Genomic DNA, 20,942 nt, shown 5'->3' with positions numbered 1-20,942 from the left:
CCCCGGTGGATGCGGGTGAAGGGACAGCGAACCGCGCGGCAGAAGCCGTGCTGTCCCCGCGTTGGCGGGGCGGGTGGCGCGGAGGAGCCGGGCTGTGTCGGTGCCGCTCACGGAGCCGGGGCCGGGCTCCGCTGCCAAGTCGCGCAGTTGCATTTCGTGCGCGCTTTGCCAGGCAGACGATAAGCACTTGCGGTGAGGAGCGGCCATCCATTTTAAAAAACGATTTGTCTGCCGGCGATTGGCTGCTGCTGCGGCGCCGGGGGCGCTTTGTCTCCTCCGTGAGTTGAATCGGTTCCTGCTGAAACACCTACCCCGTGTCGGTCAGCATCAGCACATTGAGGGTAACCACGGATAAGAAACTCGGCCCTGAAGGGGAGGGGGGGAAAAGCGAACAGTTTCCTCCCTGATGAGTACTACAGCGCTTGAGAGCTATGTGATTGCTTGCAGAACACTGGAATTTTCCTCTGCTGATGCTTCTGCTAAACCATCCCGATTTGCTCTTAGTCACCGATCTCTTTGCTGCATTGCTGTGTGTTTCACATATGCTTGTTGCTGAAAACGGACAGATTAACAGTTGGGCATGTATGTTAGTTATGCACTAGTGTGGTGATGCTTAGCAGCTGAATAGTGCTCAGGAGGTCGTAGATTAACTGTATATGTGCTGGTTGGAAGAGACAGGGTAAGGTGGTATTGAAAGTGTTGTTTAGGTATTACCCTGGTGTTGTCACCTTCAGAAAGTTCATTTGTGTCGTGACCATTTCAGTGATTTAGGTGGCTTAGTTTATGGTGGAAATCTTGTGTATGTGGGAGTGCTACTGTATGCAATACAAGTACCAGAGCATCAAGGGCATTTGGGTATGCATTTTGATAAGCTGTGTGGGAAACAAGAATTTGTTCAACGGCACAACTTCTGCCGCCTCTCATTAAACTCAAGTTAGTTGACTCTAATATCCAGTTCCTGATCCATGAAATGGATGCTATGTTCTCAATTTGACATAAAAGTGCTAAAATTGTGTATTAGGAAAAGCACTATACCATATCCCTTTCCACCCCACAGGCAGCACTGCCAAAAGAATGATTGGCTCAAGCCATTGCATGTTCTTGGTGTGCTCTTGCTTAAATAATTTTGTTTTCATAAATCATTCCTCAATACACTCACCTTCTAAATTAACCCCTTTAGTATACCAAAAATGTGCTCTTCTCCCTCCCGAACAAACTGACTCTTGCTGTGTCATGTTGAACATCTGAGGAAACATGTTTAGTGAGTTCAGTTTCTTTCTAGCCTGGTTAGCCTTCATGCTAGTAAAGCTCTGCTGAGACCTGGCTTCACTTAGGCATTTTGCAGACTTTCTTTAGAGCAAAGAAAACAACATAGCAAGTGTCATGGTAACTGTCTGCTATACTTCTGATAGCCAGGCTTTATTCTTCAAATAGGGAGTTTCTCCTCTTCCTTCTTTGTCACTTAAAGGATAACAGTTAAATGGAGAGATGGCTTTCTATTTTGCTGATAACTTGGTATCTAGGAAATGCACTTTTTTCAAACTAGGTATGTGTTTGATCAGTCTGACTTAAACACAAAATCATAGCGCAATATTTCAACCAAAGAGTTTGTGGTCTTAAAAACATAAGTGTCTAGCATGAAACAGTTCTGAGTATCTAGGTGCTGTCTTAAAGATTTAATAACATGCTCTTGGTGTAGGCTCCAAACTCTGCATGCTAGGTAAATTTCACATGGTTTTATGGTCAAGTCTACAGCACTTCCACTATTTACACTCGGTTTTTCTAATGGAAGAATCAAAGTGTTTCTATCACAGCAGTTTTCAATGCTACCTGAGGAGGTGGCTTTTATTTACAGGAGAAATAAGCTAGCACTTCAGTGATGATTATTTTTTATCATGGAGACAGTGACCTGGGAAAAACTGGTTTGTTGCACCTAAAACCCCTCCAAAACCATTGGTTTCAAAGTGATGAATCTTTAGATGATTGCATTGGATCAAATACATATTTGACCTGAGCTGGTTAGAACTGTGGGTCTTGATGTCTGCTTGCTGCTTTTGCTCTTTAAGAAGAGGTAGTGGAGCTGGGTTTCTCTCTGGTTTGGTTTGGTGGTTGTTGTTTTTTTTTTTTTTTAATCTAGCCATGCTAATTTACAGTAATGTATGATGGGACCTCTTTCCTTGGGTTGTGGTAGGCATTGGGTGGCATGACAGTGGCTTGAAATGGTGAGCAGAGAAGCTGCCTCCAGGCAGAGCTTTAACCAGCATCCAGGTTTACTGTGTTTTATATAACCATCATGCTAGCTGCTTTGATTGAAGTTAAAAAGTAATTGAAATCATTGTGGAGTCTTCCTGTGTTTATTATTTCCTGTGTTGTCACTGTCTCTTCAACAGAGTCACTGCTCGTCTGTCTGTATTATTCTGGTGTGTTAAATGTCTTTCTCTGGAAACATCTGTTAACATGTGAAATAATGTGGAGTTTACATGAGTGTTTAATGACTTTCAGTGCTGCTTTTTTTTGTTTTTTGTGGTGTGCAACTTAAAATCATGCTTTTAATGAATCAGTATGAAAGTCACAGACTTCAGCAGTACATACTACTGGCAGCTGCGTACATGAAAGTGGAAGCAACCTAACTTCTTTGAGTGTCTTAAAGTACCTTGTGCCTAAAGCCTCAGGTTCAGGCGCAATGCTGATTTGAATTGATGATTCACTGTGCCATAGCACTGTGATTATCCACCCGCCATTCCACAAAGTGCATTTGGCTTGCCAAGTGCTAAACACAATTGAATTTTGGTCTTGAAACTTAAACAAGGGTGTTGCTCCGTGAAAGATGAATACCTGCAGAGGTTCTGCAGCTCCTCTGAGGGGAAAAGAAAAATCTAAAAACCAAACAACAAAACCGACAACCAAACTTTGGTGGCACACATATTCCAACTTGTGATAGCGATCATGATGCTCTCTTTTCTTTGTGCTGGTCTGAATCCCAAATGTTACATGTTGAGATTTTTTTCCTGAGGAGGTTTAACTGTGTTTGGCAGGTTTCTCCACTCTCTGTTGGGGAGCATCCCCATGCGTTAGGGAGCCACAGGACATGGACCGTTCACCTTGAGAGTTTAAGGATGGCAAATGACAGTGGCTCCCTAGCACTCTGCTTTTTAGGAAGCAGCTATTTGGATGTGTGGATATGTCCCAGCAGCTCCAGTGGTATCACTCCCGTTAGGCAGTTAGTCCCCATGAGTGATAATTTGGGTAACTGGCAACCCACACATCAGCACAGGTGTCTGTCCTACCAGGTACCTTCTTAACTGTAGAGTTGTTCCAGAGCTGTCTGGAGGGCACACATGGTAGCACGGCAGGTAAAAGTAAGAGCAGAACTGGACTTGGGTAGAGAGAAAGAATAACAATGTATGAAAAGGCATATAAAACCTCTTTTACATTTTGTGGATCAGAAATCCAAGGTGAGAGGTAAATGTTCAGGATAAAACAATCAAATTTGTTCTGAAGTACTCTGTATCAGACTAAGTTTCTGAATCCGTGGAGCAGATACAGAAAAGGCTTATTTTTAGCTTATCTGGCTGCAGTACTCTCTTACGGTTCTAGTCTCCACATATGCTAGAGATGATATAAATAATGGCAGTGTTGGTATTTAGTAAGCCACTTTCACATAAGCATTCTAATACTAGATTTAGGAGTATAACTCTAAGTATCCAGTTTTGAGAACATTATTCTTTCTCTGGCAACCTGCTTGTTCTTCCTGGATATTTTTTTTAAGTAGCTTGGTTACAGGCTTTCAAAGTGAATCTTTCTCAGTTTGTTGGCATTCAGGACATTTTAATTATATTGAAAATCTTGTCTGTAAACTTGCTTTGTGGCCTGCAACTGGATGGAACTTATAATTTTATCTTGTGAGAGATTTTGGAAGACATGCTACATCTTTGTAATTAACCTACCCGTATTTCAGATTTGCTCTTCGGGGTGGGGGGGGTGTAGCTGGATGGTTTATAAATTGTTGATGGTTCTGAAGTGTCTTTGGAGTACAATTTGGCTGTAGTTCTCAGAGCAGTGATTTTGTGTAGGGCTTCTTTTGGTGGTTGGGTTTTTGATGTGGTGGTTTTTTGTTTGGTTGTTTTTTTTTTGAGGGAGGGCAGTGGTTTTAGTAGCAATAAATTAGTTCATTTTTATTTAACTTCAGCTTCATGAGATATTCTATCAAATGGGCACCAGAATACCCTTCTGATCACCAGAATGAGCCAAAGAAGAGAGAAATGTCAGTCCCGGACTTCCTCTATGTGAGGAAGCCTTTGGTGACATAACTGGCTGTTAAAGCTGATACTGCTCTACAACACTACGTGGTTGTAGGAACCGGGCAGAGGCTGAAGGGGAAGGTGTTCCTTTGCATGTACTATAATTCTCATCTGAATTAGAAAGTTATCACAAACAGATGCCAGTTCTGTAATAACGAACAGCTTGCACACGCGCTTGCCTTCTGCTCCTGTGTGCGTGCTCAGTGACTGTTTGTGTTGATAGGAGAATGCTGAACTGAGGGTAGGTAACCTATCTGGTGTGCAAGCTGGTGGTCAGACAGTGAGGTGGTCCTGCAGTGTATGACAGATTAGCGTTGCTCTTGTCTGGGCCCTGTAGGAGCTTGAGATTTTCCTTTTCATTTCAGAAGGTTTGTTTTGCAACCATTTCCAATTTTTCTTTGCTACCTTACAATAGAAATATGACTTTAAACAGGTCCTTCAATGAATCTTCCTGAAACAACACAAGGACTGAGCTCCTCTGTAGATGCAGAGTGTCTGCAGCTACTCCAGTAGCTTCTGCTTTTGATGCAGGTAAGAAAACAGAAGGGGATGCTGAGGGAGTGTATAAAAGCTTTCAAGTCCTATAGGATGCCAGAGCTGCTTCCCAGGTACTGATGGTGTTCCCATCTCAGTGCTGCTCTACTTAGTCATTGGAGCTCTGTGTAGTTTTGGGAGGAGGTAGATGGGACAAATCAGGTCTGGGTTTTCAGCTGTCTCCTTTCCGTTTGGTAAGTTAGGCCTTTGTTTTATGGATGATCATGGAAGGGTAATAGGGAGCACTTCCTTGGCTATGGTGACAACTGGCATGTGATCTTATCTCTTGAGTTTCACAATACTGCATTGGCTTATACCTTCTGCAAAACAGAATGAACAATTCAGATAGTGTTCTTTCCAATACTTAATTAAAAAAAGTTATGCTGGACTGAAATGATTCTAGCTGTGCCTTCTATTGCAGTATGTCTTTTATAGACCTTTATCACTTTCTGTGCTATAGAAAGATTAGAGCATCTTAACACTGAAATCACCTTCACCCAAAGCAATTACCCACACAGCAGTAAGTGCCTCTGGTTCATCTAGACAACTGGTCCTGAGCAGCATTTAGGTGCAGGAGTGCAACCTGTGAAATGTATTTCTAAACTACTGCATGTCCTGGGCTCACTAACAGACGTGAAACTCTAAACTTCTGCTGCGTAGGCTCCCAGCACAACTGGAAAAAAGTATAAGCATTACCTCTGATGTGGTGGGGCCCAAACTCTCCCTTGTCAGGGCACTGGCCTTGCCTCCAAACTGGGATGGTGTTCTGTAGCACACACAAATAGCTCTGGAAGCAGGGATGGGAAAGCACGATTCCCTGTGTCAGAAGTGTCACAGTTCAGCTAGTTGTGCTCCTCTTGTGTCCTCTGTCCCCACAAACCTCAATTTGTGGGTGCATAACAGCCCTTTTCCCCCATCCTTCCTTCTGGAAGTCCCTTTACTGACCTATTCTGTAGAGCAGCTCAAGATGACATCTTGAGGAGCTGGTTGAAAACTTTCCCTTGCGTCTGGTAGGGAGATGTTTTCAACACCATGCCCTGCTATCTGAACCACCATTCTCTCCATTAGGTAGAGGTGGCAATATCTACCCCCCACTGATCTAGAAACCAGAAATCTGAAGCAGGGGCCACAGGTCAACCATGAGTAGGGAAAAAAAAAAAAAAAAAAAAAGAAAAAAGATAATCCTCAGAACTATGGTGTGCTATAGGACACTTGCTGCAGTCCAGAACTATGTATCTTGGCCTGTTAGGGGCTAGAAGCAAAAAATAGATTGCAGTTCCTGTCTAGCCCTTTAACAGGTGTTGGGTACCATGGATGCTCTTTCCTTACTCATTTGCTGACTGCTGTGAGTCCAGCATCCGGCACTGCGCTGTTGAACTGTCCCTGTGTGTTCAGGAGACAGCCTCAGTATTTAATTCAAGCCTATTGTTTCTACTCTGACAAGCCAGAAATACCACCTTGTAGGCTTAGTTTTTTCATTATTTTTTTTCAACAGTCCTTATTTGTGACTCAGGATTACTGCTTTATTCCCATTTGATACTGAATATAGCCTTTCTCCCCCTGCTTTAGACTAAATGATGCCTATACTGAAAGAATGCGATACAATTTTTTTTTCAGGATATTTCTCTTGAAGAGGTTTTCATGTTGTAAAAAATACACAGTTGTTCTCAGCAGATCAAATCTTTTCTGTGTCTACAGAGATGGGTAGTTTATCTCAAATCCACTGTAGTACCTGCCATTAAAAAGCACTTCAGCCTGCAATTAACCGAATGGAAAGGGAGAAAAGAGAAATGGTATGAAATGGCCTTCGAAAGCTGTGGTGGAAGAAGCTGGTTTGCGTTGGGTTGGTTTTTTTTTTTTGGTGTTTTTGTTTTTTTTTTTTAATCAAGGAGAAATAGTTGAAGTCTCCCTCTCAATTAGAGTAGAGGAGATGGACTGTTCTTAGCCAATGGAGGTGTGTGGTTTCTGTGCTTGCTTCCTGGCTTCAGTATTTCATGTTCATTTTCAAAGGCTGGCTTTAAGCTCTGCATTTCTCTTGATACAGCTGTGTGTGTGAGCAATGCATGGAAAAAGATTGTACCTGGTAGGTCTATCCTGGCAAAGCTCTTGTAGGTGCAGCACTGCTGCCAGGAGGTGTCTGTGGGCTTGCCTACACCACTACGCAGGATGGTCCAGCAATGGGGTAGCTGTCCTGCCCCTAATGCCATGCTTGCAGTTCTGCTGTAGTCTGGGCTACTTCTCCATAGCTGTCATTTTCTCTGCTTGTAGGTTGTTGTGGCTTTTTTCTAAGAAGAAAATTAATTCTATGCCAGCTGAAATCAGGATGTAAGTGTGGGGTTGGTTTGGTTTTTGTGTTGTTTTTTTTTTTTTTATTTTATTCTAAAATGCCCCTGTCCTGTTGAAATAGGTCTGTAGCAAATGGTTTTAAAGGCAGCTGGATGTCACTGAAATACCTGGTGCAAGCTCTAAGTGCACATAATGAATGTATTATTAGTTCCTCCTCTGTTACCTTGTAAGCCCCTTGGAAGGGGCACTTTGAACAGCAGAGCTGTGAGTCTGATGGACACCTGGGTTTGCTGGCTTTGTGAAAATGTTTAAGTAAATTATGCTTATTCTGAATGCCATGCTTCTCCATAGTTGTTTTCACTTCTCACTTATGCTTAAAAAATATAATTAGTACTGAGGAGGTTTGTGGGTTTTTTTAAAAGTAGCTGCTCTCTGACTTGTTCTGCTTTTTTGTTATGAAGTTGGGGGACTATTCTTAACAAAAAAACCACAAGGGTGGAAACAAAGGAGCATGTATAAATGTATTCTAAAATGCAATTAACATGTCTGTATAAGATGACAGTCTTCAATGTGCTGTGTGTGGATGTGCAGTGTATGCACCTGCAACTCTTACCGTCGGTAGCTAGCTGAAGAGAAAGCTGGCTTGGTGTCCCCTGTGTGTGATATTTGTTCCTGTGTCAGCTCTGCAGCAGGGCAGGCTGCGGCCATGATTAGTGCCAACGCAATGGGAGGGTAGTCATTGCTTCTGAGGCTTGGATGCTATGCCATTAGTTCAAGAATTGGAATAAGTATGAAAACTGATGTTAACCTTTTGCCATTGCTTTGAATATGAGATACTAATAGAAAGATGTTGTAACTGATGATAGTTTAAAAATATCAAGTATCCCACACGGATATGACTAGCTTCTGATTTGTTGTCTTTGAGTCCATTAGAATGGATACTCTGTTTCCACACTAATTTTGAGAAATTATTTTTTCCCCACTTAATGCTTGATATCAAGTCCTTCAGTAGTGAAAGCGGACCTGCATTTAAAGTGTCATATACCTCTCTGCTATTGTTTTTACTGCTGCACAATCCTTCCTATTTGCTCTTTCCTTCATGTCAGATTTCATTGTGCTGACTGATTGTGTAATAAGCTTTCTCCTGGGAATAGTTTCCTTATCCATGAGACAGCTTGACTGTTCTTCCTTAAATTGCTGCCTTAGTGAGTGAATCGTTAGTGTTTAGCTGCAGAATTTGCCCTTTCTTGCACCTGAGGAGCTTGCTTTATAGCCTTTGCTGAACATGCAAGTCACCTGCTATGGAGTTGGACACTTGCCCCATCCAAAAATCTGCTGAGGCTGGAGATCACATTTACATTCCCTGTATATCCAGTACTGTTATTTGCAGTCTTAGGATCTGGCTGTTTTTGTAGTTGAGTTACAAATTGTACTTCTATATACTGTGAAGTACTAAAAAAAAATAAAAAAAATTACATTTGGAGAAGTAGAGGCTTCTTCTGGGCATGTTTGAAAGTGATCGGGTTGGCTTTTTCATATAAAGACAATCATGAAAGACCTAGCTAGATTCTACCTAATTGGTACTGTATTTGCTTGTCTGTGTATAAGCAGTGAAGTTGATAACCTAAAGTATTTGAGAGAGAATACAATTCATGCTTTGTGTTTATTGGGAGATACCATATTTAAACTTGTTATTCTTGGCCTAAAATACCAACTTATTTCAGCTGGCTTTTAGCTTTGCTGTGTAATTGACTCTTTCTAAGCAGCCTTTAGAAGCTGGACTCAATAGAGGAGTTTGAACTGGCAAACAGAGAGCTCCTTGGCTAGTCGGGAGGGATGTACCACCTGCGGTGGAAGAGGGGCATTCATGGGAGATGTGAGGCAGCGCATGGAGTTGGCATCACCTGCTACACTGCAGTTCTGTAGCTGCTGGAAAATACAGGAATAAGCACGGAGGAAGAAAACTAGTGTAAAGGCTTATTCCTGTTGTGCAAGTGCCACCTGATTGATTCCTCCTGGGTTATCTTTTGATATTCTAGTTGAATATTATGTAATGTTATATATTAAGAGCAGAGGAGGGTGACTGTATGTGACCTTCTACAGACATGTCTGACAAGGTTGTCTGTAGCATCCTTTCCTGGCTCACAGAATTGAAGTGGGCACTTCTGCTTGTTTAGCTTGTCTTGAAGCTTTATACTTTAGGAGTTGTGGCTGCTGCGCAGCATAAGAGGTATGGTTTTGTCATACCTATCTGCAATACTGGTGTCTTGCAGGGAGCATATTCCCACCAGACACTGTTTACAGTGTCATTCTTGGGAAGAGGTGAGTATTTTGAAGGTGTGATGATGTGAGTGAAGTAGCCTTAATGCTGGAATAGACTTTCATATGGGCAACTGAGTGTCACTACGGTGTTTCAGCCTAACCGCTATTGCTTTCCATCTCTCTGTGGCAGTATATCTAATTTGGCAAATTTTGTTTATGAAGCTTTTTATCTCTAGAAAATATTAACCTTTTTTCAACCTTGTTCACAATGTGTTTACCTGCTCAGCCCCAGACGCGTTCTTCAGACTTCAGGAGCTTGAATGGAAACGTCGTGTTTCTCTACCAGATTTAATATTTCTCTGAAGTTCTGACTTACCAAGTTCTCAGGGAGTTTGCTACTCCCAAGTCTGTCCTTTTGGGAAGAAGGAGCCTCCTTAGAACACAGACTTCTTTGGCTTCCAAAAAATCAAGTGGGTGATCATCCTCCTAATGAACTCTTACAGAGATTCATGGACATAAAATCTTCTCCTCAGCTCTCCATGGCTGAAGAGTTAGTGAGTGATTTTCTAATGGCGACCTGCTTGTTAAGCTGCAGTGACTAAATATAATTGCAGCATACTCAGTTTTTACGTTTGCCTGTATGAAACAGAAATGTCAACATAGATACCTTGGTGACACCTAGTACTTGATTATGTCCCCCTTCCCCTCAGGGAACCATAAAAAGAGTTTGTTGTTCTTGTTTGGAAGTGCTTGAGTGCATTTATTTCAACATTTTCAGTTTTGGACCCTCATGGTTTTGGGATCTCTTCCAAAATGTAAAACATGGGACAGTTACACTTCTCATTCTTTGTACTTCAGACATAAACACTTAATCTCTTTGCATCAGGTGCTTATGATGTCGGAAGTGTTTTGTCAACAATTATCAGGGATAGGGGAAACTTTGCATTACATTTTGTGTGTACATATGACAGAGCCCCTCTCCCCTCTCCTAGAGACTGGAAGGTAGGGGCAGGAGGTGTGAGCACAATCTACTTTGTTTTTATGAACATTTTTTTTTAGCCTGTGTAAGCTAAGGTCCCGTCTGCCCATCAGGACCTCAATCTTTTAGGTACTGCTTAAACTTATAGTTATGTCCTTAAAAGCAAAACCAGACAAACAAATTAAAAAACTGCCTCTGAAGCATTTGGGTTGCTACCCTCACTGGGCAAAGTCATAAGTTGTCTCTTCTTCTCTGTTACCAGACCACATGCTGTTTTTCTGTTAGATGCTACCTGTTCCACAGCTCCGAGAGAAACTAGACTTCCCCAGAAATTTGGAGGATGGAAAGGAGGTTACCAGAATTCATATAGATACCCTCTTACATGGGGGTGAGGGGTCCCCCTTACTTCATATGTGAGGTGTTGATACAGATAAATCTTGCGCTCCAGTGGTTCCTGTGGCTTTGAGTATTCTTTTCTGGTTTTGTCTTTTAGCTCTCCTGAAAGAAGTACTTTACTTTTTCTGTGAGAATCACCTAAAATTCCTTCCTTGTTTTTTCTCTGCTTCTCTCCAAGGTGCATCCAATAGCTTATCTTAGCACTGACAACCTGGATTCCTTTCTATGTATCAGACCTACCGTTCTTTTTCTTTCCCCAGTCTAAACTAAAAATCTTTGCTTGCTTCTCTACCTCTTGGGAACATGTCGGAATGGGCTTAAGCTCAGAATGGTTGAAATAACTTGTCGTACTTGTCTTCCTGCTACTGCAGTCTTCTCCATTATTTAGGCAGGTTCCCGGAGCACTGTTGAAATTACCTGTACCTTGTCTTCACCTGTGAGCTATTTAAGCTGTGCAGGTTCTTTCTAGGTAACATATATGGAAGATATGAATTCCTATCTCTTTTTACACACCCACAGTCCAGGCTTTCATTGCAACATTGATTCCTTTGACATTCTGCTTCTCAAGGCATGTGAGAAGTATTGCATTCAGATTAAACTTTTGCTGTTTGTTATAAGTAACTCTTCCCTCAACCCTCTCCTGCTTTGTTGCTGTGTTCTCAGCTGTCCTCCTCATTCTGTGGGTATTGGTTTAGATTTTTTTTTTTTAATTAATGCTATATGAATTGGTGGTTTTGTGAAGTGAAAGGTAAAGATGCCACTGTCTCCAGGAATACTTAATTATAAAAAGAATTAAAGTAACATTGTTTAAATTGCTAATAGGCTCTGTCAAAAGCAAGATTTACTTTTCAGTCCCTGGGCTTCCAAAGAAGGCTTAAAGTTTTACTCATGGGCAAAGTACAGATTGCTCGGCTATAAGAAGAAAGTTTGGACCACTGATGACTATTTACTACCAGGACTATGTTACAGCATTTTCTTGAAATGGTAACTGAGGAAATTTGAGTTAATCTGTAACACTGATATAATGAGTTTGTAAAAAATAGTCTTTTAGTGAATCTAATCTTCTGAGATTTTCAGAACCCTTAATTACAGAAAATGGCAATACTTAAGAACAAAAGTTGGCAGCTTTTGTAATGATGGCAAAGTGCCAGAACCCAAATGATGCAATATCTGCATGGTGTTTTCTGAATGCTGGGATCCTTGAACTGGTCACATTTCTGTGCACGTGTGTGCACCCACATACAACATGCACGCCTCAGAGCTGAAATACTGGCTTTCCAGAATAGCCTGTTCTTGTGTAATACTCTGTATCTGAGCATGGGAACAGTTTTCTGATGCTTCACTTGATTTGAAACAGTATTTCCTTGCATTCCATTTAGTATAGAAAATGCACCATTTCACATATGGAAATGGTAATTTTTTTCTAATGACATCACAGAAACTTGTGAACTAAAGACATTTAGGTGCCCTCTTTCTATTGTCCTGAAATATGACCTGACATGAAATATGTTTTATGGAGAACATAAAAGGTCTGTGGATCATATGTCGAAATAAATACATGGTCAATGGCAATCTGATGCATCTTAAGTAATTATTAAGTGTACTTTTAAATTTGACAATTCTCACTATAGGTGTTTACCGTTACATTGTATTTGCCTTACTGGCTGAGAAACTCAAAACAGCTGCTCATTGACAAATACAGATTTGTGAGACGTTTCTTAGCAGGAAGGGGTTTTGCGTGGTTCAGAGGCACTGGGCTAGTGTGAGCAGGGGGTGTTCTGGGGCTGTTAAAAGGGGTTGGGAAGTCCTTACTGATTCCTGTTAATAGCTGTTTGCCAGAGGTCCATTCCATAACGCTGGGCTTCAAAGTTAAGGAGAATTCAATTGAAATCAATATCCTATTTATAAAATATCTTGGAAAAAAGCTCACTATCATGCTGTAATGTGAACTGACCAAGTTCAATGGGCTTGTGGTTACAGCTGGGATGTCACATTTGCAGGACACATTCTGCTACAAGTGGCTGTATTGACCAGGAAAATCTACCTATGACTTGGGGTTTGATGTGCTTGACTATCAAGTGATTTTGTTGTAAGCTTCAGTGAAGAAATCAGCCAGTACTGAAGAAGTTGCAGAACAAATGGCTGGGGTAACAGGTATCCCAAGGAGAAATGCTTGGCTGAATTGTGTCTGTGGAGAGAGATTTAGCCAAGGAGAAAGACAGCGGATTCAGTCAAGCTTATTGAAATGGGCTGAGAGGCTGACTGTGGATGTAATAATGACTAAAATACTATGACAGAAGTATTCTGGAGGGATAATTTTTTTTTTTTTTCGGGGGTGACAACAATATCTGAAAACAGAAGCTTTCCTGCAAGGAATAAAAAGATTCTGATTACTGGTCTGAGCTTTTCATTGCTATTTGGCAGACCTTTCTACATAGTCTGTGGGTCACAGTCCAGTAACCTCAAGTCTCTGAGGTGATAAATAGGAAATCCTGAAAAAGAACACTTTCCCTCAGGAACTTAACTGGGGAGGGTGTTTCTTGCTGCAGCTGGGGTTAGTCTGTTGTTGTGGCATACATTCTCAGAAGTCGATGTCAGCTGCACCATCTCTGAACTGCTAAAACTATATTGCTGAGCCCATAAAAGTGTTTTCAGTTATGCATTTACACTGCTGCTTTTTTCTTTGTACTCCTACTTGTTCAGCACTTGTGAAGGGATGGTATGATAGCAGGGAGCAGGGGAGCGTTTGGGCCAGTGCTCCTTGTCAGACTATCATCAGTTAGGATGCAGTTTCTCTCAATACCTGTGTATATGGATGGATAAAGAAAGTGTATGTATATACAGCTCCATGAAATACCATGTTAGCATCCAAGCATTGTAAAGCCATATTTTTTGCCACTTGAAGATGGAAAATTAGTACTGCATCTGAAGCACCCAACAGAAAAGGCTTGCTCAAGGCTGCTCAGGAAACTCACTGTGGAACTTGGATTGTAAGCTGTGATTCTGTCCTTAGTGATTTCCACCAGTGTCATCTCCTCTCTCTGTGGGGGGAAAGCAGAACCCTCTGCTCTGAAGCAGTTGATGCTGTGCATGCTCTTTGCTCCTGTAATGATTGTATAGGGCCCAAACTAAACATGATCTGACTTTGCATATCTCAGCTGTGCCTGTAACATGTCCGCTATTTTTGCTTATAGTAGCTGTGCAAAGCAGGCAGTCTGCTGTGTGCCTGACCGAGCTGTGAGTGCTAGAGAGCATGTGGGTGCTGGAGTGCCCCTTCCCCATTGTTGAGTTCTAACCTGGTACAAAGGCGTGTGAGTGGCTTCTTGTGCCTTTTTTCTAGGTAACAGTTATAAGGAGACCTGATTTTTTTTCTTTTTTTTTTGGATGGATGTCTGAGTATTGACAAAATGGTTAACTGGGGGTGGGTGTGTCTTGGGCTTTTTGTGGTGTTTTTGATGTTTGTCATGATTGTCTTAGTATTGGGTATTGTGTGCATTACTCATCTCATAGGATCCGCTTAGTCCTTTACTTCAGCTTGATTCAATGCAAGATTTTTAGTTACTGTTGTGATCAGAGAATTGTGGGACTTAGACTTCTGGAAAAGATGATCTTCTGCTTAGAGAGTAACCAAAGCTGAAACCAGTGCTCAAAGCAAATATTTTAGTAGTGCCCAGTCATTATGCTGGTTTCTGAATGTAGAGATTTTATACATTTCATGATGTTACTTGCCAGATTTTTTTTAATTGTTATATTTGTGGTCTAAAACTTGGCTGACTGCAGTCTGAGGAGCGTGTTCTCAATGATCTGGCAGTTCAGTCTGTCTGCATTTAGCATGAGTAATAGGGCACACACCTTTTGCCTGTGTTTTGTTGTTAAAACCATCCAGAAGATGACACTTTCTCCTGCACCTATCTGGATCTCAACTTGAAATGTTATGGTGACAATGATAATGCTGTACTTGTCCTCAAAGTTGTTCTCTTCCAGAAGGAAATGATAGGCTAAATAGTCTGCTTGCTTCCTTATGATGATTAACTCTGATCTTGTATACCTGTGGGCCTAATAGCTAGGTAATGCTTTACTGTAAGAAGCAATTATCCAATTTGCTTTTCCATTTATTGTTGCTTAACTTGCTCATGTTTCATAACAAGTGTTTTTGCTTAAATTGATACAGCTTGTTAAAAGCCTTAAAAAAGGCAATGGATATGTATTTACTGGGTTGTATTATCTATTGTGTAATTTATTTTTAGAATTTGGAAGACAGTTTTTCACTCACACTGGGTTGTAGCAAAAGCACCTTGCAGCTGGTTTGCCTGCTGCTGAGGGAAAGGCTTGCTGAAGAGGTAAGTCTTTCGAGGTCCTTAGCGTGAATAGGCATTGCAGCAGTAATTTTTCTTTTCTCAAGATCTACTTTAATTGCTACAGCTTCAGAACATATCATTGTCAGGAGCTGACATGAACATACTTTCTGTACAGAAGCAGCAGAATGCCTCACAGTGCCTGCCACAGCATTTCAGCCTATCCATAACCTCATTTTATTTTTGTCATTCCTTCTTTCTGTGAGCTTTTGATCCCTAGACACAAAGGAGTGGGGAAAGGTAGTCTTTCTGTGTATTTGGGAGGGAGGGTGCTGTGAAACAACTTTGTACAAAAACACTGCAGGTTGTGAAATAACTGCATTTGAATGATGTAGCACTTCGTAAACCCTTTTTGACTCAGTTTCCACCATTTTCCTGTTTTGTTTTGAAGAGTGTATGTTTTCTAGCTGGCCAATTGTACAGATCAGCAAATCTTCAGTGCATGCTCAGAAAGCTTGGATTTTCTTTGGATGGATTTTCATTATGGCCCTGTTACTGTTATTTACAATCTAAAAGAAAGCTTCCATTCATAAGGATTACTGCATCTGCGAAGGATGAAGAATAAGCGGGGATGATGAACTCCAGCGGTCGTGAATGGATAGATTGTCCCTGGCATTTGTTCAGTTGTCAGTATATTGTGAAGTATTTGGGCTGGAAAAAAATGTTAGCTTTGGGTAACATACTTGTTTTATTAAAAGCACAGTAAAGTACTCGAAGAGAGTGTATTCTGAGACAGCATGTGATGTACTAGCGTATCTTCTGAAGTGTGATTGATTGATTAATTTCTCACTAAAAGCTTGTAACTTTAGACTTTAATTCTATTTTCCATTGCTAACTGCGCTTGTCTTGTCAGACAAGCCTTATCAAAAAGACCTTCTCAATTCTGAGTGGAATGCTGCTTTGTATTGTGCCGGGAGCACTGAAGAAGGAAGACCTTGCTGTACTGGCTGAAGACCAGAGTTGATTTCAGAGTCTGAAATGTTCCCTTGTGTTTGCAAATATAAATAGTACTGTGACCAAGAGTTGTGTGCCTTCAGGTTCCACTTTGTCCCTGTCATGGTATGTGGTAGAAAATGCAGGTTTTTTCCCAGGGTGTTCTGATAAAGCTCATTAGTGGTTCTATCCTCAGTGGTACTAGTCCCTTCTAAATACAGCGTTAATGAGGAGTAAATGGTCCCTGGGCAGTTGCTGTACTCTTTACCTAGCATGCAGCACTTAGCAATGCTCCAATATCACAGCAACTAAATAACATCTCACCTTACCGGTTTGCCCTTGCTAGAACAATCTGATTCAACTATTACTAACACTTTAGATAGATAAAATATTAGAAAGCTAGTACAATGTAATTTGAAATAACAAATTGGAACAGGATTGTTTGGTAAAGCATTTCGCAGGGTATGCATACCTAGTGTGGCAGGCACCGACTGCAAATCAGAACAGACATGTCTCTTGTGACTGACTGGGGCTTCTGATTCCATTGCTACTAGCTGGTCTAGCAACTGCACAAACCAAACATAACTGCTGTTAATATTGTATTAAAAAATATAACACTTGTGTGGGTGTTATTTATTGCACACAGTATTAATATTCTCGTCTGAAGATGGTTTTTGTGCCTTTTGGTTTTCACTATGGAATCTGTTTTGGTTGAGTCAACAAGCAAACCCAGGGACTTCCATACAGCTGCCAAAGCAGCAAATGTTAGTAGTGCTTTTTTGAAGACATCTACAGTTAGAGAGAACCTTTCCTGAGTGGTATTTTGCTAGTGACAGTTTGTTACAAGTGACAGGTCTTGCATAAAGAGCTTTTGAATAGCAAACTGAGCTTGAAAATAGCAGCTATTTGAGATACATTATTTAGAGGGAGGGAAGCAAGGGGGAGAAGATTTTCCCTTGATGAAGACATGGTGCTATATAAGCCATCTAGGTGCAGATTTTGAATACTGTTTTCTTCAGACTTCCAGTGAAATTATTTTGCTTGTAGTTGCCATCTTCAGGATCCTTGGTAGTAGTAGATTTGAGCACACAGTGATGTGCTTTCTTGCAGACCTGTGCTAATGTATGTGTGTTCCCTGGTTTGATGGGAATTGGTGTGACTGTTTCCTGACATGAGAACACCACTCATCAGCAAAAATCATGGATGTCAATTGACTATTTGCACTTCTGTAGGCATCAGTTGTCCAGTTATCTGTCAGGCTGAATTTGCATCGCTATAGTTATGTCACAGATTTTTTTAGTATTTTTTTTTATGTTCCTATTTTATGATTTTGGTAGGTTACATTGAAGGAACTGGCCTGTGTAGAACATTTGTACGAACCTACTTTCATGCTGCCTCTGGCACAGAAAATCGAATAACAATTTCCAATATTATTATATCCCATGGCCATGTGGACTCTTGGGGTATTTAACCAGGTGTCTTGGAAACTGCAAAAGCAATGACTATCACACTCCGAATTTGTACTGGACCAACCTGTGGTCTGCTTGTGTCCACTCTAAGAAAATGCATCATCATTTTCTTGTGTCAGTGTACCTTACCCTGCCTCAGCTTTAGCTGCGCTAGCCCACCTTGTTCTTTACCTTGGGCTTGAGGATACTGTGTTTCTAGCGGCAATTAAGGTCAATTCCTAGATACTGTTGGTAGATGGAGGGTGCCCAAAACAGAAAATGACCTCATGCAGTTGATTTGAAAGGTCTACACTAATCACAGTGTTGTCTCTACTTAGCGTCTGGAAGAGAGCTTGTATGTGTATATGCAGCTGTTACCATGTAACACATCTCTATAAAAGTTTTCTTCCTTCTTTCTATTCTTTGGGAGTATAATTGCTACTCTTGGGGGTTCACACAACTGTTAAATTCTGTGATGTGTTTGCAGGGAAGTGCTGTAACTCCATTTTGCAGGTAAGGAGTTGTGGCAAGGAACAAGATCAAAAGCATTCATTCAGTCTCTTTTAGTTGTCCCTTTTTGATGCCTGTTGTTGGGATTTTCTTCTCTTTATGCTCCCAGATATGCTTTTCCGTATCAGTGAAGCTTGGAAAGCCCACTAAAAAGCAAAAAGTCACTTGTGGTTGTTTGCATCACCCGGAAGCTCTTATAAACTCAAGCCTGGAATCTGACTCTGCAGACAGAATGGCTTTCCTTTAAGGCTTTGTCACTCTTGGAAGAGACCCACCTTGCTAATATCTCTTCCAAATTTTAATAAACTGGACATAGTCCTAGTGCTCAGCAGCTTTCTCTGAGTTGTAGCAGGTCCAATCTTAGAGTAAATCTAAGATATGTGTTGGAATGAGGCTGGATCTCATGTTTGAGCTGTCTAACCCAGTGCAATGTTCTCGTGTTCTGCCTGCTGACTTCTGGGAGCGGTGAACAATTTTCTGAAGCAAACTGAAATAAAGTTTATTGTGCTGCGTGTGCAAAGTGGAACACTTCAGTTTGCCTTAGAAAACTGTGTTCTGTGCAAATACGTATGGTTGGAGTGAAAATAAAGTAATGGTAGCAGTAATGGAGAGAAAAGACAAGTCGGGGGATGCAGCTCAGTGCAGCTTTTGTTACAGCTTCTTTGCACTTTGCTTCTTGGTGAGCATTTTTGTCTTTGCTTCTACCAGCCTGTCATCACTCAGCCTTCTTCCTCTCTTTCTGAGCTTGTCATCACCCAGCCTTCCTCTCACTCTGAGCTATGTCATGGTGCCCTCCTTGCTCCAGCATCTGTGGGCTTTCTGGTGTCCCATGAGTTTGTTTTGTAGTTTTGATCAAGGTAAATATAGAAGCCTAGGTAAATACCGAGAACTTTTTCTAATCTTTCATAACCAATGGCAGAACTGTGGTGGAAGCCTCTTTGGAGAGACTTGTAAGCTAATTCAGCTTTTTCTTTCTAGTGTAGTAAGTGATTGTTTTAACAGCTACAATACAGAGTCTTTTCTCAGTATTGTCACTTGTTTCAGAAGTCTTGACTTTGAGTTCCCTTTTAAAAAAAACTTTTATGGAGGTCTTTAGCTAGTCTTTCACAGCAAATTTATTTTAAAGTACAAGCATTAATAGGGATAGGATTTAAGCCTAGAAAAATAACTTGTCCAAATTTTATTTGACAGAACTTGCCTTGCTTTATGAGACATTTCCTCAGAAACTGGAACTGTGAAATGTGGTAGTTCTGATGGAACTATTTTCTACTCCTTGTCTGCAAAAAATGAAGTTACTTTCATGCAAACATGCTTTCTGCAAAATCTGCAGCAACATTAGATGAGGATACCACAGAGACCACTCAGTCTGTCAGTGTTGGATTGCAAAGTCTTGAGTCTGTTGACAGCTCTGCAATTTGTCTTGCCTTAATATTTAATAAGCCTGATAGTCTGCATTCTCTGGAGCAAGAGCAGTTCTTTTAAAAACCACCTTGTGCTTTGCTGGAGTTCTAGCCAGGCTCTTAAAATTTAGAGATGTGCTTGCAACACCATGTCTGGAGGGTAAAGCAATAATCATCAACTTTACAGCTCCATACTTTTGTTGTATTAAACTTTTAAGCAGTTTGCAGAAATAATATCTTATATAACAGAGCAGGACATTGGTTTTGCTCCTGATCAGTGGGAAATACTGCAAGTCTCGGGCTGCCTTTTCAGGAGGGTGAGTATTAAGAGGTAAGTGGCTTGGCAGAGGCTGCCTGTCCAGGCAGCTCTACGGTCTGTGTAGTCTGGTTGTCTGCTTGATGCAGAGTGGCTCACTGGGATCTAGATTTTTCCAGAGGGAGCTGGTTGTTGAATGCATAGGAGATGCATGAGAGGTGCAGCCCACAACAGCTGAAGCTACAGATAAAGGTCTGATGATGTGCTAGAAAAGAACATCTGGGACTGCTCCATGAAGAGAAACTTTTTTTTTTGGGGGGGGGTCTCCTGACAGAAGCTATGGGGAATCTTGGGGAAATACAGCCTGAGTAAACTGGTTTAGGCAGCATTTGTGAACATAAGGGCTCTTTCATTTCCAAACTTCTGATCTGAGCTCTGGTTTCGTTTTCAGATATGCAGGAGTCAATTTTCAGTATTGCTAACTGTCTGCAGGTTCCCACCAGCTCGACTAACTTGTGGTAGCAGAAAGTGTTCGTTCTCTGCACCTTGCATTCCAAATTTTCTAGCTTGAGTTGGAGGCTGCTGTTGAAACAGCTGCCTTTTTGGTTTTCAGGCAGTCTAAGCAAAGAAGCTGACTTCCTTCTTTCTGCAAATCCTTAGCCAGCAGAAAGTCATGTAGAACTTAATAAAATTATTTGTCACTGCATTGGCATATTTCACTGAGGAAATCCATGCTAAACATGATAAAACTTCAGATTATTTTTATGTAAGAAGCTGTATAGCTGAAATTGGAAAGCATTGCTCTAAGTTACGTGGCTTGGGAGTTTTCTAGAACCCTTCTAAAAAACCCACGGAAGTGGCTTTTTTTAGGTCTTAAAGCAGTTTTAGCATGTAACTTTCAGCTGACATCTAAAGGAAAAAATGTGATTTTTAAATTGTTTTCTCTTTCCCCTGGAGGTTTAAGTCAAATTTTGGTAATTTCTTTTTCTCCTTAGTTACATATGCAAATATCTTTAGCATATATACAAATGCTATGTAAGAACATCTCATTTCTGTCTTAAGATGTCTTTAGATTTGGAACTTGAGCTTGAACTTTAGTATTAGATTTGTTTGTCAGACTTAAGTTGGTGCTTATACTTCAACACTGTAACTTGTTTTGCTCGTGGTTGATTACTGTTCTTTTTTCCTACCCATATTGATGAACAACCTGAAAGATAAATGTGTGGGAGCTCTTGCAAACTATTAGTGGCCTTTTAAAAGGCAAGTCATTAAATCGGAACTC

The 20,942-nt window shown here is 41.0% G+C and overlaps 1 protein-coding gene across 3 annotated transcripts in view; it reads left to right on the top strand.

Moving 5' to 3' along the window:
- The window catches only part of SLC9A7 (solute carrier family 9 member A7), an 81,077-nt gene that overhangs the window by 1,227 nt on the left and 58,908 nt on the right, over positions 1–20,942 (top strand). The window lies entirely within an intron of this gene.

The sequence above is a fragment of the Falco rusticolus genome, chromosome 2 (assembly GCF_015220075.1).
Source record: "Falco rusticolus isolate bFalRus1 chromosome 2, bFalRus1.pri, whole genome shotgun sequence".
Lineage (NCBI taxonomy): Eukaryota > Metazoa > Chordata > Aves > Falconiformes > Falconidae > Falco > Falco rusticolus.
This window is presented reverse-complemented; position numbering and strand designations above follow the sequence as displayed.